We start from the raw sequence: 15,605 nt of genomic DNA, 5'->3' as shown, positions 1-15,605 counted from the left end.
GGGGGTAAGCAAGGGGAACTTTTTGGCCTGTAGACTGTTTCCAGAGGAGACAGGAACAGCAGTCTTGGCGGTAAGGATTGCCATTCAGGATTTAGTTCAAGTGGTGTTGGGACAGTTCTGACATGACTGGAGCTGGCTATAACTCTAACCCAGGGAAAATGACATAGGCTTTGCCATGATGGGATGTCATTTTGGGTTGACGCAGCAAGGTATTGTAGTAGTGTGTGTGTGTGTGTGTGTATGTGTGTGTGTGTGTTAGTGACAGTTTTGTTTGTTTTTTAGGAGTTTGTTTAATATGTATGAATTTTTGCCTGCATATATCTGTGCATCATGACTGTGCATGGTGCCCTTGGATCCCAGGGGACTGAGGTTACTGATAGTTTTGAACCACCGTGTGGGTGCTGGGACTCAAACCCTGGTCCTCTAGAAGTGCTCTTACCTACTGATCCACCTCTCCAGCCCCATACTCTGAATCAACTATATAAAGTTTAATAAAGGCTCGCTTAGATGCTTTCCAGCTTCATTAATTTTCCAATTTACTCCTGGTTTATACTTCATTATTTTTAACTTTTGTTTGTTTAGTATTGTTATGTATATGTACATGCGAGTGCACAAGTGTGGGCACATGTGTGCCGTACGGAGTTCAGAGGACAACCAGAGGACAACTCTCAGAGCTGGCTCTCCCCTTAGGCTTGTACAGCCTGTTACAGAAGAATTCCAATCTGGGAGAATCAAGCAATCCCCATGCCTAAATGCCAGTGGCCTGGCTATGGGTGTATTTCACATAAGCCCCGCCTCTTTGACAGTATTGATGACCCCTAGCGGCAGGATTGAGAACGGGTTGGAGGTACTGCCACAGGTATGTTGTGAGCAGCTGGAGGTAGCCAACATGGAGGAAATGGAGCAAGCAGACAATGCGTCAGACATTATTACATCCCTCGCTTGCAGGGACAGTTTGGCCTGGCTGTTGGCAATAGCTTATTCTGTTGGACGGGGAGCCTCCTACTTCAACACGTGTGAGCAAGACATTCATGTGTTTGTTAAATACTTGTGTTTAATTGAGAAATAGATTGTCTCAAAGGTAATAGAACATTTAGTAATGAAACTACTCCCTTGGAAGATACCTACCCGTTTCCCAAGTTGTCCCTACCTTGTAATAATGGACAACCACGGGGCTCTCTGCTCATTAAAGAGTTCCTAGAATAATGTCTTTGTTACTACCACTTGTTCCTGGTGGCATCCAGCCATTGTGCTCTATGCTATGATGCAGTCCCTGCCTTCTAGACATTCATACTGAAGCCAGGATAGAGGGCAAAAGGTAGTTTCTGTACTGAGTAGACACAGGAGCTTGGGGCTAGCATCTGGAGCTCCTTACCCACCCCCAACACAAAGCACTGTGGAGCTGCAGTGCTTTCATGGCTCTGAGGAAGGACAGAGAGAGGAGCTGTGTGCTTCAAGGTAGACTACTCTCACAGCAGCCTGGACAGGGGAGGTTGGTTAAGCCAAGAGGCACCCCATGGGGGACATTTGGTGCCCAGTGTGCAGCTGAGCAGGTCCTGGATGTTCCCAGGTAGAGAAAGCTCCTGGGGTTGTTATCGTAACATGACTTCTCTGGCACCCTTAGGCTACTCAGACCTTAGAATGTCAATTGCATGCTAGATTAAAGTCTCTGTGTGCAATAGTTGGATGCATTTTATTATGATGGCATTTCTTAAACTCAAAACTGATAATCAAAAAAAAAAAAAAAAAAAAAAAGCAGGGTCTCATCTAGCCCAGACTGGCCTTGAACTTTCCTTGTAGCAGAGGACGACACTGAATGTCTGATGCTCCTACCTCTACTTCCTAAAGCCTGGGTTTAGACATGTGCCACCAGGCCCTGTGTTTATGCCATGCTATGGGTGGAACCTAGGGCTTTACTCATGATAGGTAAGCATTCTACCAAGTGAGCTCTATTTCCAGTCAAATCGTGCATTCTTTAGGAAACAGCACAGGAATAGAGCTCAGGCCAAAGCCCAGAGAAAGTCTTCAACCTTGCCTCGCCCGAAGACAAGACTAGACCATTGCTGGTGCTGCCCTCTGGTGTGGTAGAAAAGAACTGGCTAGGAAAGAACTGGCTTATTGTAAAACATTGAAAGAGCAAAACAAAACAAAGGCTCCAGAAATACTGTAAATATCCACTACTTTGTGCAAAACAGTAAATCCAAGGAAAGCACAGGAAAGACACAAGTTATTCATAAGCCACTAGCCTCTTTTCCCTTGGGGCTTATGAATCACAAAAAACAAACAAACAAACAAACAAACAAAAACCTGGAATAAAACCAAAGAAGACGTTATATCCTTTTGTCCCATCTAGTTATATGTTATCAAATCAGGGCAAATATTTTATTGTTTAGTGTGCATGTGTATGCATGTTCGTGTGTGTGTGTGTGTATGTGTGTGTATGTATATGTGTGTGTGCTTGTGCGAGTGCATGTGTGTGCACAAGTGTGTGTACATGTGAGTGTATGTGTCTGTGCGCATGTACATGCGTGGACTTGCACTCCAGCATGCATGTGGAGGTCAGAGAACAGCTCTTTGAGTGTCAGTCTTGTCTTTCTACCATGTGATTCTTGGAAATCAAACTCAAGTAGCCAGGCTTGATGTTAACCACTTACATCCACTGAGCCATCTGGCCAGCTTAAGCAAGTTTTTTTTTTTTTTATTAATTACCCATACCCCCACCACAAGAGCCCAAAACAAAAATAACAACATCAACAAAACGACATCACATTTAACAGATTTATCATATTTACTATCACCCTAGAAGGTGTGAGTTTTACAGAAAACTAGAATGATAGGAAGAACCTGGCCTCTCCTCAGATGACTCTCATGTGCCAACCTGTCCCCCCTAGACAGCTAGCTCTGCTTCTGTAGGACAAATACAGATATCTGTGAGCAGGTGTCTTCTCTCTTCACCACAAACTCCTACTCTTTTACTTAGAGATCTTTTTGTTGATTTAAATGGGATTTTACCATGGCCCAGACACTCACAGTATAGTTCAGGTTGACCTCAGGCTCCTATCTCAGTCTCCTGAGTGCTAAGATTGGGCATGTAAACCACCAGAGTGGAGTATGACTTCCTTCATCATCAAATCTGGTAGCAACTGATCTGTAGTTACATGGAATGGTCTCAGAGGCGGTTCCTAATATGGTTGTCTCTGAGGGTGAGTGTGACTGAAAGAGCTCCTTAGGCACTGATGTTGTGAGCCGTCAGTCTGTTGCCTTGTGGGTGGGATTGTTCTATGCTCATTCAGTCAGTCAGTCTTAGCACTGGAAACAGTCCTGGATTGTCCCCAGTTTCTATCTACAGCGTGGACTGTGCAGTGCCTGAGCTGAGGGACCTCCCTTGGGAACAAAAGTGAACATTAAAAATGATGCTAAGGGCTGGAGAGATGCTCAGCCAATTAAAACACTTGTTCCTTCAGAGGACGAGGGTGCAATTCCCAGCACCCATGTGGCAGCTCATCTGCAACCATCTAGAACCCCAGTTCCAGGGATCCGATGCCCTTCGCTGACCTCTGAGGGCACCAGCCACGCACGTGTTGTGAAGACCTACATACAAGCGAAACACTCATGCATACAAAATAAAGAAAAATCGGGAAAAAGATGAAGTGCTGGTAAACGAAAGAAAAGTAAAAATGAGGAGAGAATGAACAAGCAGGTCGGCATCTATCTTCCGGTCAGCCCCAGCATCTAGCTTCCGGTCAACTCCTTGTAGAGACTTAGAACAGCTTCGCTCCAGATTTTCCTTGAGAGGAAGGACACTGGAGCTGAAAACGCTTGTCAAGAACTCAGAGGTGAGCTGTACCATGCTCAAGTTCATAAGCCTAATAAAGGACTCACTTTGAACAGTGGCCTGTGGGCGTGTTTCCCCAGCATAATCAGTAACCCTCTAATGGAAGCTGTGTTGCCTGACCCACATCGATAAAAGTGTGAGATACCTTGGGCGTAATGTCAGTTGCACCTTGCCCTCTGGGCCTGATTGCTCATACCTGTCATATCAAATACTTGAGAGGGTATTGGAGAATGAAAAGTTCAAGACCATAATCAAGGATGACTGTGTATCCCTTTAATCTCACAGGAAGTTCAAGGCCAGCCTTGGATTGTAAATAACTGAGTTCTAAATCAGCCTTGGCAACTTAGTATACTCTGGTCTCAAACTTACAAATAATAATTTAGAAGAGAGCTGGAGACCTTGAGAGCTTCTTTGAATGTACTGGACCTACGTTCAGTCTCTGCTGCTGAAGAGAAAAGGTACTTTTTACATCTGCCAGCATATTAATGTTGAAAAAAAAAAAACCCTGTAAGACATCTAGGAAGGAGTGAAGTGACCATGGGACTTCTGGGTTGCTGACAGTGGACAATTATCACACAAGCATGGCATGTCTGCATCTCAGAGAGTAAAAATGTAGCTATTCAGTTTAGTGGCTAGGAGATACACAGCAATGTGCACAAAGCAAACTTCACCGGGAGGCCCAGCTTTTCACCTATCCTCTCAGAAGTGGGACAGGCCAACCAGTGAGTGAAATGACCAACTGCAGAATGCAGCTGTGGAGAGATCTGTCACATGACAAGCCTCACTGGGAGTGCTAATCATTCTTTGGCTACTACGTAGTAGACCATTGTGAAGCAATCTTTGTTTGGTTGGTTGTTTGGTTGTTTGGTTGGTGTTTGTTTTTGTGTGTTGAGACAGGATCTCTCTATGTAACCCTGACTGTCCTGGAACACACCATGTAGACCAGGCTGGCCTTGAACTTATGGAGATCTGGCTGCCTGTGCCTCCAGACTAAAGGTGTGTGCTACCGCTGTCCAGTAGGGGGCAAAAGTAAGTGGGCTAGAATGGGTAGGTGGACTTGTCTCTCCTTGGAAAGCAATATTTACTTGTTTGTTTGTTTGCTTGTCTGGAGGAAAGGTGGTGACTCAGTACTTTTGATAACAGAGATATGACCTTAGAAGAAACGGAAGAGTGTGAAAAGCACAGTAGAGTCCCTGCCAAAATGCTTCTGTCCCAGTCCCTGGTACTGGTAAACATATGAAGTTGGATGGCAGCAATTCTATTTCTAGTTGGAATTACAGCTACAAATCTGCTAATTCTAATAATGGGATGGAGGTGGGTAGCATGGTTATTCTGCCGAGTCCAAAGCTATCACAGGAGTTCTTAGAAGGAAACAGAAAAGTGAGTTAAGAAAGCCAGGTAGCCAGCCTCCTGAGCAAGACTCAGCCGGTCAAGAAATCTACGTGCCAAGGAATGCAGGTAGCTGGCCTCTAGAAGCTGCAAAAGGCAAGGATATGGGGCCTTCCCTAAAAACGCAGTCTGAGGCCAGCCGCATTTAATGTCTCGGCTCTTTCGGCATGTGAGTTGGAATCCAGGGCTTTGCACATCACTAAGCAAGTGCTATACCACTGAGTGACACTCCCTGTTTGACATATTTATATACCAGAATGTAATGTTTCAAGCCATTAAATATGTAATGATTGGGTGGAACAGCCACAGCTCTGCTGCACAGAGCATATTACAGGGGTGGATTTGTAGGACGGGCTGACTAATCATTCTGTAACTTCATTTGATTTATACCGTTATCGCGTATGCTGAGTAATAATTGCTACAATATAGGAAGATTAGCTACGATTAGTGTGTAAAATCTATATTAATATTACTGACTTAGAGTCTAATAAAAAATTAATGTTGGTATCAGTAATCAAATTTAGAGGGAACTGGATAAGAATCCTGTACTGTATTATCCTTTCAGGATAAAATAAAGGAGATTAAAGTGGCTTAATTGGAGAATGATGACAGCCTCTAATCACTCCTTAATAGATTGCACAAAACACAGACAGCTACAAATTAGCAGATCTGCAACTGGAGAATTATCAGAAGGTTGGTACGGGAGTCTTAGGTGGCTCAGCCGACTGTTTGACTCTAAGCACACCCCTCTCTGGCTATTGAAGGTGTGTGGGCCTGTATGAGCATTTTGACGTCTGAGGAGTCCATGTTAGGAGGCTCACATTTCCTGTTAAACAACGTGGTTTAGAGATCACTGCTTGGCTTCACTTACAGTTCACCCTGTCTGCTTTCTACCTGAGCTGAAGGTGGTCCCGCCTGTGCCACCGTGTCAGCTTGATGGTGCTATGCTTCCCCAACACCATGGACTCTCATTCTCCGGAACAGTAAGTCAAAAATAAACGTCCTTCCATTGTTGCTTTTGGTTGTGGTATTTTTTTTATCACAGCAGCAGATAAGTGACTAATACACAGGTTAATCTTACAGAAGCTAATACTGATGCCGATGTTCAAATTTGGGGGATGCTGAATTAAACATCCTGTGAGATGTTATCTCCTTAGAAGGCAATTAAGACGATTAGGATTAAGTGTATATTGATGGTTTTCTTTTGAATACTGGAGATTAAAGCTTGGCTTTATTCATAACAGGTGTGGTGGTTTGGCCCCATAGACACATGGGGCCAAATGAATGAATGTTTAGCCCAAAGGGAGTGGCACTATTAGGAGATTCAGCATGGTTGGAGGAAGTGTGTCACTGTAGAGTTGGGTTTTAAGGTCTCCTCTGCTCAAGCTATACCTAGTGAGGCTCACAGTCTCCTTCTGCAGCCTGTAGATCAAGATGCAGAACTCTCAGCCCCTTCTCCAGCACCATGTCTGCCTGCACACTGCCATGCTTCCCACCATGATGATAAAGGGCTAACCATCTGAAACTGAAAGCCAGCCCCAATTAAATGTTTTCCTTTATAATAGCTGCCTTGGTCATGGTGTCTCTTCACAGCAATAAAACTCAAAATAAGACGCCAGGCAAGTATTTTATCAGAGTTATATTCACAGCACAAACACACACACACACACACACCTTTCTATTTTCACTTTGAGACAGGGTCTCAATAAGTTGCCTGTATAGGCCAGACTTTATCAACCTTCTTCTTTATCCTTGCAAGTAGCTGGAATTACAGTGTGCCACAATGACTGGTTTAATGGTGGTTCTTAATCATTCAATAGATAATAATGAATAAAGTACATATAGCTATAAGTTAGGAAATGTAAAATTTGTTAAATTACTATAAGGGTATGGACAAGCTTGTGTGGAAATGCTGGATGATTCAACTGTTTAAATCTAAATGAATCACATCCTGGCTTTTGAAATATATATATATGAATGGACCCATGTTGGGTTGTGCTATTAGAATACATTCCAGCAGCCCTGGAATTTGCCTTGGCTCTTACTTTTTGAATTCAAAAATGTAAATCCACAGTGACTTCCTTGCTTAGAATAGCCAAGGTGATCCCCAATGATCTGAAAATTCCACCCTTCACCAGGTGGGCGGGGGTTGATTGTGTGAATGCAAGTCATGACCAGCAGAGGGCAGCACAGACCACACAGCTGGCTTTCCAAGAGCATTCCATAAAGCACACCCTGGGATCCTCTTTCCTAGGAACAGAGACTGAGTTCTGTCCTATGTACCTGAAATTAACCATTTAGAACACACCCTGAAATTCGAGCCCAGGCTCAGAGGTGGAGCAAATCAATTTTCAGATTCAGGCAAATGTCTTCAAATCCTCAGCAGCTCCTGTTCTGTTTGCCTCCTCTGCTTCTCCAAGCATGGCTAGAAGCTGACACCCTCTGTAGCATCCATAGTGTCACAGAAAAGTAGGGCTTCAGCCTCAGACCCACAGAGGCAACATCTGATTGTTTATGAGATTCCTAGGTGATTTCTGTACACAGAGAGTTTGAGGGCCTTGGCATGCCCACCATTCCCTCTAGATACCTGATACCCACAATGCCTCTGTTTCCGATCCCCATCCTCTCCCAGAATTGCATGCTGCAACAACACAAGAGAGTGTTCTGACTGGTTTCAGGCTTCAATGCCGGAGCAAGATGCCTGACGTGTGTGTGTGTGTGTGTGTGTGTGTGTGTGTGTGTGTGTGTGTAAGAGACAGAGAGAGGGAGGGGGGATTACCATCATAGGCAATAGTATAAAACACAGATGTGTGACTTTTCAATATAAGTTGACTGCTCTCTATTGCGTTTGTTAGATAGCAGTTTGAAAAAGTAGAAAGAAATGTCAGCATTTTCAGAGTTTAAAAAACAAAACAGGACATGGAGCCTGTTTGGGGCTTTTCTCTGGGAGCTCAAATCTCTGAAGAACTCTTGTTCAGACTGATGTCTCTCTCTCTTCAGCTCCTCGGTTCTAGAGAAGTGCTGTTAGTTTACTGTTGAGAAGGGAAAACGGACATCAAGGCGGGAATTAAGTACTGTGAATTTCTCGTCTGGTCTGTATCCTGCAGCTATATAGACTTGAAATGTTGCCTGATTTGTGGTGTCAGCCATCACAGGCTCCTCCGATGGTCCTTGCCAGTGGCTTTGTAGGGTCCTTCAGGAAGTAGGACTGTGCTTAGCAGTACCAGTGGATGACTTGGGTCAAGACACAAGCTGCCTTTGCAGTGGAACACCTCCAGCCCTCAAGGAAAGGACAGGCAGGTAACAGGCAGGGCCTGGCAACTCACCAATTCACCCAGCTGTCCCTTTGCTCCCTCCCCCTGACCCAGGCTTTGATCTCCTTTTCCAGGTCAGAAGAGACATAACACAGATGGAAAGAAACTGTGGACCTCCAGCTCCCCGAGATGTGTGCATTTTCCATCTCTCCCTCCCCCAAGCCTGCCGTTCACTGCCTTTGCTCATCTGTTAGTTTCAGTCTCTCCCTGTTCTCCTTCTCCCACCCCCTCTGTTTCCTTTTCCCACCTCCTCTGTTTCCTTCCCCCACCCGCTCTGTCTCCTTCTCCCACCCCCTCTGTTTCCTTCCCCCACCCGCTCTGTATTTCTGCTCAGCCTCTCTAGGCACTTTCTGGTTTTCTTTGTGCTAAGAATCGCCTGCATTATTGCACATTGTACCCCCAGGGTCTTCCTTGATCAGCATCTTCCAGTCAGTCCTGTCTCCACTGAGCCCTGGGCCATTTCAGATTGCCCAAGCCCCGACCCAGGCCCCAACAATTCTCTACTCCCTTCTTGTAGCTTAACCCATGGAGAACTTAGACAATGATTCTTTGCTTGGCCAAATTGGTCAGGCTCCTGAATGGCCTGCTAGGTCCATCTGAGAACTTTCTTGAGAATCCAGTTTGGCAAAGAACTCTGTGGAGTCAGTTTAGTAAGAACTCCTTGTCCTCCTCGGTATCTGATTAGCTTCCGGCTCTCCACCCCGCCCCAGGGGGCGTGTCTGAGTACCCTTCCTCAAAAATCCTGTTAGATCAGTTGAGCCAGCAGCATCCTTACGGCTGGCGCCTCCCCTTAGTAATTTTCCACTGCCAGTACTAGACTGCTCCCAGGCTGTCCTTTCGGATTTGCTCATTGTATACAGTGTTGCAGCTGCTCTCTCTCCCCACGGATAGGAACTTGCTCTGGGACCCTATACATTTTGAAATAATTTTCAATAAAACCCTTTGTGGCACACTTTAACACGTATCACTGCATCACTTAAGATTTTCTTTAACATTATTCAACTTGTTTTGTATTTTTCCGAGATAGGGTTTCTCTGTGTAGCCCTGGCTGTCCTGGAACTTGCTCTGTAGACCCAGCTGGTATCGAACTCATAGAGATCTACCTGCCTCCACCGCCTCCCTCCTGAGTGCTGGGATTAAAGGCGTGAACCATCACTGTCCAGGCCACCTTAAACTAAGTGGTGGTGGATCTACCAACTCCCTCTTCAGCATACTTCCCTTGGAATGCTAGTGCTGACCTAAGTCCCTCCCCCCCACGGCCCTCTTCCTTTTTCTTCTCCCCCTACCACTTCCTGCTTCTCTTCTTTATTCTTATTCATTTTCTTTCTTTTTTATTATTATTGTTTTTTTAAACTTTTCTTTACAGTCGTTTTCCCCCTCCCAGTCCACCCTCTGACTGTTCCTCATCTCATACCCCACCCAAGAGGATGTCCCCACCCCCACCATTCTTACTCATTTTCTTTGGCTTCTTGTTCCCTTCATTTTCTCACACAGGCTGGGCAAATGCTGTCCCACTGAGCTCTGAGCTGAATTCCTGAGGATGAATGAGTGAAGAAGGTTCAGAGCGGTCACATTCTAGTCTGCTGTCTGTCTCTGGAGGAAGCTGAAATTAAGAAGCCGGTGATGGGAAGACTATACAGATTATGTCACACGATACCGGATCATGTCACACAATACCGGGGTATTGGACTCACCATACATTTCCTTCTTCTGAATCTTACCACCTGGAAAAGTGCTGGGCCTAGGAGAGGTGATTGCCCAAAATTTCAAATGAAATACATAAACTCAATGCCACCAATGCGATAAGCATGGGGATTTCGGGAGCATAAAGACATGGGAAAAGGCTGTACCATAAAGACATAAACCATAAATACCGTAACCAAAAAATACCATAAACACAAAATTATCCACAGGACATCAAGGATGGTTGGCGACTTCGCATGGCTGTTCACTGTGGCTGGCTTGGCTTTTCGGAATCTAACAAATCTTTGTCAGCATGAGCTCATTTCTTCTAATCAAGTTGGACTTAACTTCCTGGTAGACGTAAGGGAAGTTCAGAGAATTGTTTTCAGTGTTTGCGACATTTGATGGCATTGGATGGTGATAAATTAGGAAGGCTTCTTCTGGCACAGTGAATCCAAGCTGTGACCTTTGTTATGGTTACTCATATTTGCAGCTTTTGGTCTGCATTGAGCAAGCCCCAGTAACAGGATCTTTTTGCACTGGAACAGGGTGTTATGCTTCCTGATTCCTCCAGAGGGCCTGGACAATGTCATGCATAGGGGAGGCACAGATCCTTGGGGAATGAATGACCCTAAGGTTATATGTATCCTGTGTTGTGTGGGAAGCATCGTCATCCTGACTTGCTGAGGATGAAAAGTGCCGACACTAATGGGTGGGGAGAGTTCTTCTTGAACTCTTCTTCTTGAAGTGGGATACACCCCCCCCCACTACATTTACAATAAAGCTCAGTGATTGGGAAGTATGAAAGGTAGGCAGAGTGAGGAGTTGGGAGGAGAGAAAGAGAGGAAGGAGGGGGAGAGAGGGAGACAGAGCAGCCATGTAGAAGCACAGATGGGTTGAAAGCTGTCCTGGGTAGCAACTTCTATCAAAAGGTTAGATATTGGGTAACAATTCTAATTGTATGGGCATCTTGTTAATTGAGCATTTCCAAATCTATAAATCTATTGGATAATCTTTAAGCATTAAGAGTCTTCATTCTACCGGGTACCACAGGGAGGGTGGATATTGTCTGGGGCTCAGCCGAGCTTTGTGGATGCAGCATGGTAAATTGGCAGAGCCATCCCCAATACCGGCGTCTTGTGGGTCTAGTTGTGGCATGCTTGGCTTCTGGCCGCTTCTAGTGCAAAACATGGCAGCAGGAGCTGAGCAGGGTGGCCCCGTCGATTAGATAGCCAGCCTGCTCCTTTAAATATCGCCCATTTCACCTTCTGATGTCCTCTGGGTGAAATCTAGGCAGTAAAGCACCATTACCATATGTTTTCTCAGCATTTTAACTCAATCTGTACTATATACCTTTTCCCATGAGTCTGGGATCTTCCTGAGAGCAAGACCTAAGCCCGGTTAACTTAGTTCCGTTTCCAGGGCAAGCCATATTTAATAATATTCATTTGTGAGTGAATAGAGCAGATGATACATGAACAGATATGGTTCACAGGGCAGGGGCAGTTGTAAATGAGTCCACAGGTAGATACATGTGTGAGGGCAGCCTGATTGTGACTTAGAGTGGAAAGCAAGAATTGTGTTAGTAGAACCAAACTAAGAATCTCAGGAATTACTATAGATATTATTTTTATAGGTAGTTACTTTTAATGAGGATGCCAAGAAAGTGTTATGTGCATATGTGGGGGCCTGGTAAACACCCATAAACCAGTACCAGACCCAGGGACCTCTTCATAGAGTAACCTACCATCTCCTGAACAAAGCCATGGTGGGGTATTTTCGGAGCATCAGCCAGCTGCATTCCCAGGACTTCTTCCACAGGGTGATGCAGAAGGAGATTGTCTCCCTCAGGGTCTGTGCAGTGAGGTGAGCAGGGAGTTTCTTGAGATGCTATCCAGGAGCCCTGCTTGGAAGGAGGTGTTTTTGTGGCTGGGACCTCTCAGGTTGTCCTTCATTATTGACCAATAAAACTAGGTGCAAGTTTTAGAAGTATTTCATGATGCTGAAGTAGATTAAAAGGTTTTAAATTACTATTAAAAAGTAGTCTTGAGAAACAAAGAGTACACGTTCTTGTCATTTATGTTGCCATAGAAAGAATTCTGAGTAAGGAGGCTTTGGTGAGCACAGCTTTCCAGCGACCCGGACAAAATTAGTGATGGCTTTGCAAGGAGTGATGTTGGCTGGCAACTCAGACCCGTAGCTGATCAAATCCCACTCTGTAATCCAGACCATCCTTGAACATATGGCAATCCTCCTGCCTCAGCCTTTCAAGTGCTAGGATTACATATCCATGCCTGGCACAGTGCCTGGCTTAGTAGTATACTGTTGTTGCAAGGTCCGCCCAGTTCTGGTTTTTAAGCCTGGCATTATATGTGTTCCTATAAGTCCACCACCTGGGGGACTAAAGCAGGAGAATCTCCTGAGGGTTTGAGGCCAGGCTGAGCTAAAAATATATGAGTCCTAGGATAGCTGGAACTGTATAGCAAGACTCTGTCTCAAAAAATCAAAACCAACCAAACAAAACTAGGGTTAGTTGGCTTCTTGACTTGACTTGATCATCTACAGATAAATGAGATTAGCCAGGTGTCTACATTCACTAATCAGATTACAGCCTTTAGATTGTTTACAAAGCCACTGAGAGGGCTCAGCAAGGGTCCTAGTTTGGGTGTCATTGCTGTGAAAGGACTCCATGCCAAGACAACTCTTATAGAGGAAAACATTTAATTGGGGCTGGTTTACAGTTTCAGAAGTTCAGTCCATTATCATCATGGCAGGAAGCATGGCAGTGTGCAGGCAGACATGATGCTGGAGGAGCTGAGAGTTCTACATCTTGAGGGAGACTGTGTCTCACAATGGGCATAGCTCGATCATATATGACCTCACAGCCCACCTCTACAGCGACACACTTCCTCCAACAAGGCCACGCCTCCTAATCTTCCTTCTGGATGATGAGTTGCCAACAAGCTTTTGGGATAGGTAAAAATCAGGGAGCTCTCTCATATTTATTTATTTATTGCATATGAGTACACTGTAGCTGTCTTCAGACACACCAGAAGAGGGCATCAGATCACATTACAGACGGTTGTGAGCCATCATGTGGTTGCTGGGAACTGAACTCAGAACCTCCAGAAGAGCAATTAGTGTATGAAGCATGAGAGATAGAAATGGCACTGGCTGTCACAGGATGACAATTTTGTGATACCAGATCTCCCAACAGGTAGTCTAGAGGGATCGGATAAGGGAGGGGCATCTTCAGGCCCTGGGGGGTGGGGGTGGCAGCAGTTTGGTGGCAGAAACCATCCCCACCAGATTCATTTTTATGTCCCAACACTGAAGGAAGTTTCTGGTGGAATGCCAGGACTCTGCTTGTAGCCGATCCTCTTTCAGGAACTTCAGAAAAATAAAATAAAAGACTAGAAGGCAACTGTTATGCTCTTTCTGATCGTATAAAACTAGAAGAATCATAGGCCATGGGAGTAGGAATGAAAATGTCTCCTTTGAAATATTATATTAGCGATATTAATTGCTACCAGTTAGCAATATTAACTGATACCAGTACCATGAACTTAGACCCAGTTAAATGCAATGCTTCTGCTTCAGAGAAAAGGGAAGCCATTTGATTGCAAGGATTGCATGATAAAAATATTCTCTAAATGGTAGGCAATCAACATCACAGTTACACCTACTCATTGTTGTTTGTTTATGAGCCTGGGTAGCCCAGGCTAGCCTTGAACTCACAGTGGTACTCCAGTGTCAGTTCCCTGAGTTCTGTGACTACAGGTATAAGCCATCATATTCACCTACAGCCTCTTTGATAGAGATGCAAATTGCAGGTCATGCAAGCACAATCGAATTGATGCAGTTTCATCTTGAATGTAATTTTCAGTTCTGGGGACCACATTTGAAAAGAGACTTAGGCTAATGTAAGTACAAGTAAATAAGAAACAACCATTAATTGATCAATAGGTCACCATGTTACAATTTTCAATGTCTTTTTTTTAGAAACCTGTATATATAATTTAACCTGCAGAAGACTTTAAAGTAGTTTATGACTAGTCAAGCTGCTATGCTATAGAACAAAGAATGCTGCGGCGAGATCTATTCTAGCAGGAAGAAGCGAGGCAGTAGGGAAAAGTGAAGAAAGTAAGGTGAAATTCCACCCACTTTCCTGAAGACCATGGGCACAGGGACCCCAGGTAGGACCCCACCCTATGCCCTCCAACCCACCTTAAAGCACATCATAAACTGCACCTCCATCCCCTGGGCTCCATATTCCAAAGCACAACATCACCTGCTTCTCAGAGGCCACACCAGCACCCCAGAAGATTTCTGCTTTCCTAGATGTCATTCCAGTTCTATAGACCCCAGAGGCTACATTAGCACCTCAACTCCCAGAATTCATGCAGGGCACAAAAGCCCAAGGGAAGACATTCTACTGGAACTGAAGACTTGTTGGTCACCAGAACCCCAGGCCACTCAGGCCAGAAGACCAACGAGGAAACAGAAAACACACACACACACACATACCACCACCACCACCACCAACAACAACAACAATAAAACAAATCCTCCACCCACCTAACAAAGATAAACTCAGAATCAACACCTAAACCCCAAAACAAATGAGTAGAGGCCAGCTTAAGAGCATGATTAACAGCAAAGAGGACAATACAGGACCACCAGAGACCAGCTATCCTACTGCAGCAAGCCCTGAATATTCCAACACAGCTAAAGCACAAGAAAATGGCCTCGATACCATCTTTTGAAGATGATAGAGGTCTTTTAAAGAGAAAAATGAAAAAAATTCCTTAAAGAAATACAGGAAAAAACCAAACAGGTGAAAGAAATGATTAAAACTCAAAATGGAAATAGAACAATAAAGAAAACAAACTGAGAGAATCCTGGAGGAAGAAAATCTAAGTAAGCTAATAGAAACTACAGACACAAGAGTCACCAATAGAATACAAGAGATGGAAGAGAGAATTTCAGGTGTAGAAGATACAATAGAAGAAACTGATACATTGGTCAAAGAAAATATCAAATCTAAAAAGTTCCTGACACAAAACATTCAAGAAATCTGGAACACTGTGAATAGACCAAACCTAAGAATAATAAGAATAGAAAAGGGAGAAGGTTTCAGAAAATATCTTCAACAAAAATCATAGAAGAAAATTTCTCTAATCTAAAGAAAGAGATGCCTATAAATGTACAAGAAGCCTACAGAATACCAAATACTGCCCCAGCCCTCGGGGTTTAGAGGAGACCTTAGGGAAGGGGGTGAAAGAATGAAGGGACAAGAGACACAAGGAATGAAAGCAAGTCTGGGGTTCTGATCAAGCCCTGAAACTTTAATTTCGGGTGCAGGTTATAAAGATACAGCAAAC

Source organism: Grammomys surdaster, unplaced genomic scaffold (genome assembly GCF_004785775.1).
Source record: "Grammomys surdaster isolate TR1022 unplaced genomic scaffold, NIH_TR_1.0 186, whole genome shotgun sequence".
Classification (NCBI taxonomy): domain Eukaryota; kingdom Metazoa; phylum Chordata; class Mammalia; order Rodentia; family Muridae; genus Grammomys; species Grammomys surdaster.
This window is presented reverse-complemented; position numbering follows the sequence as displayed.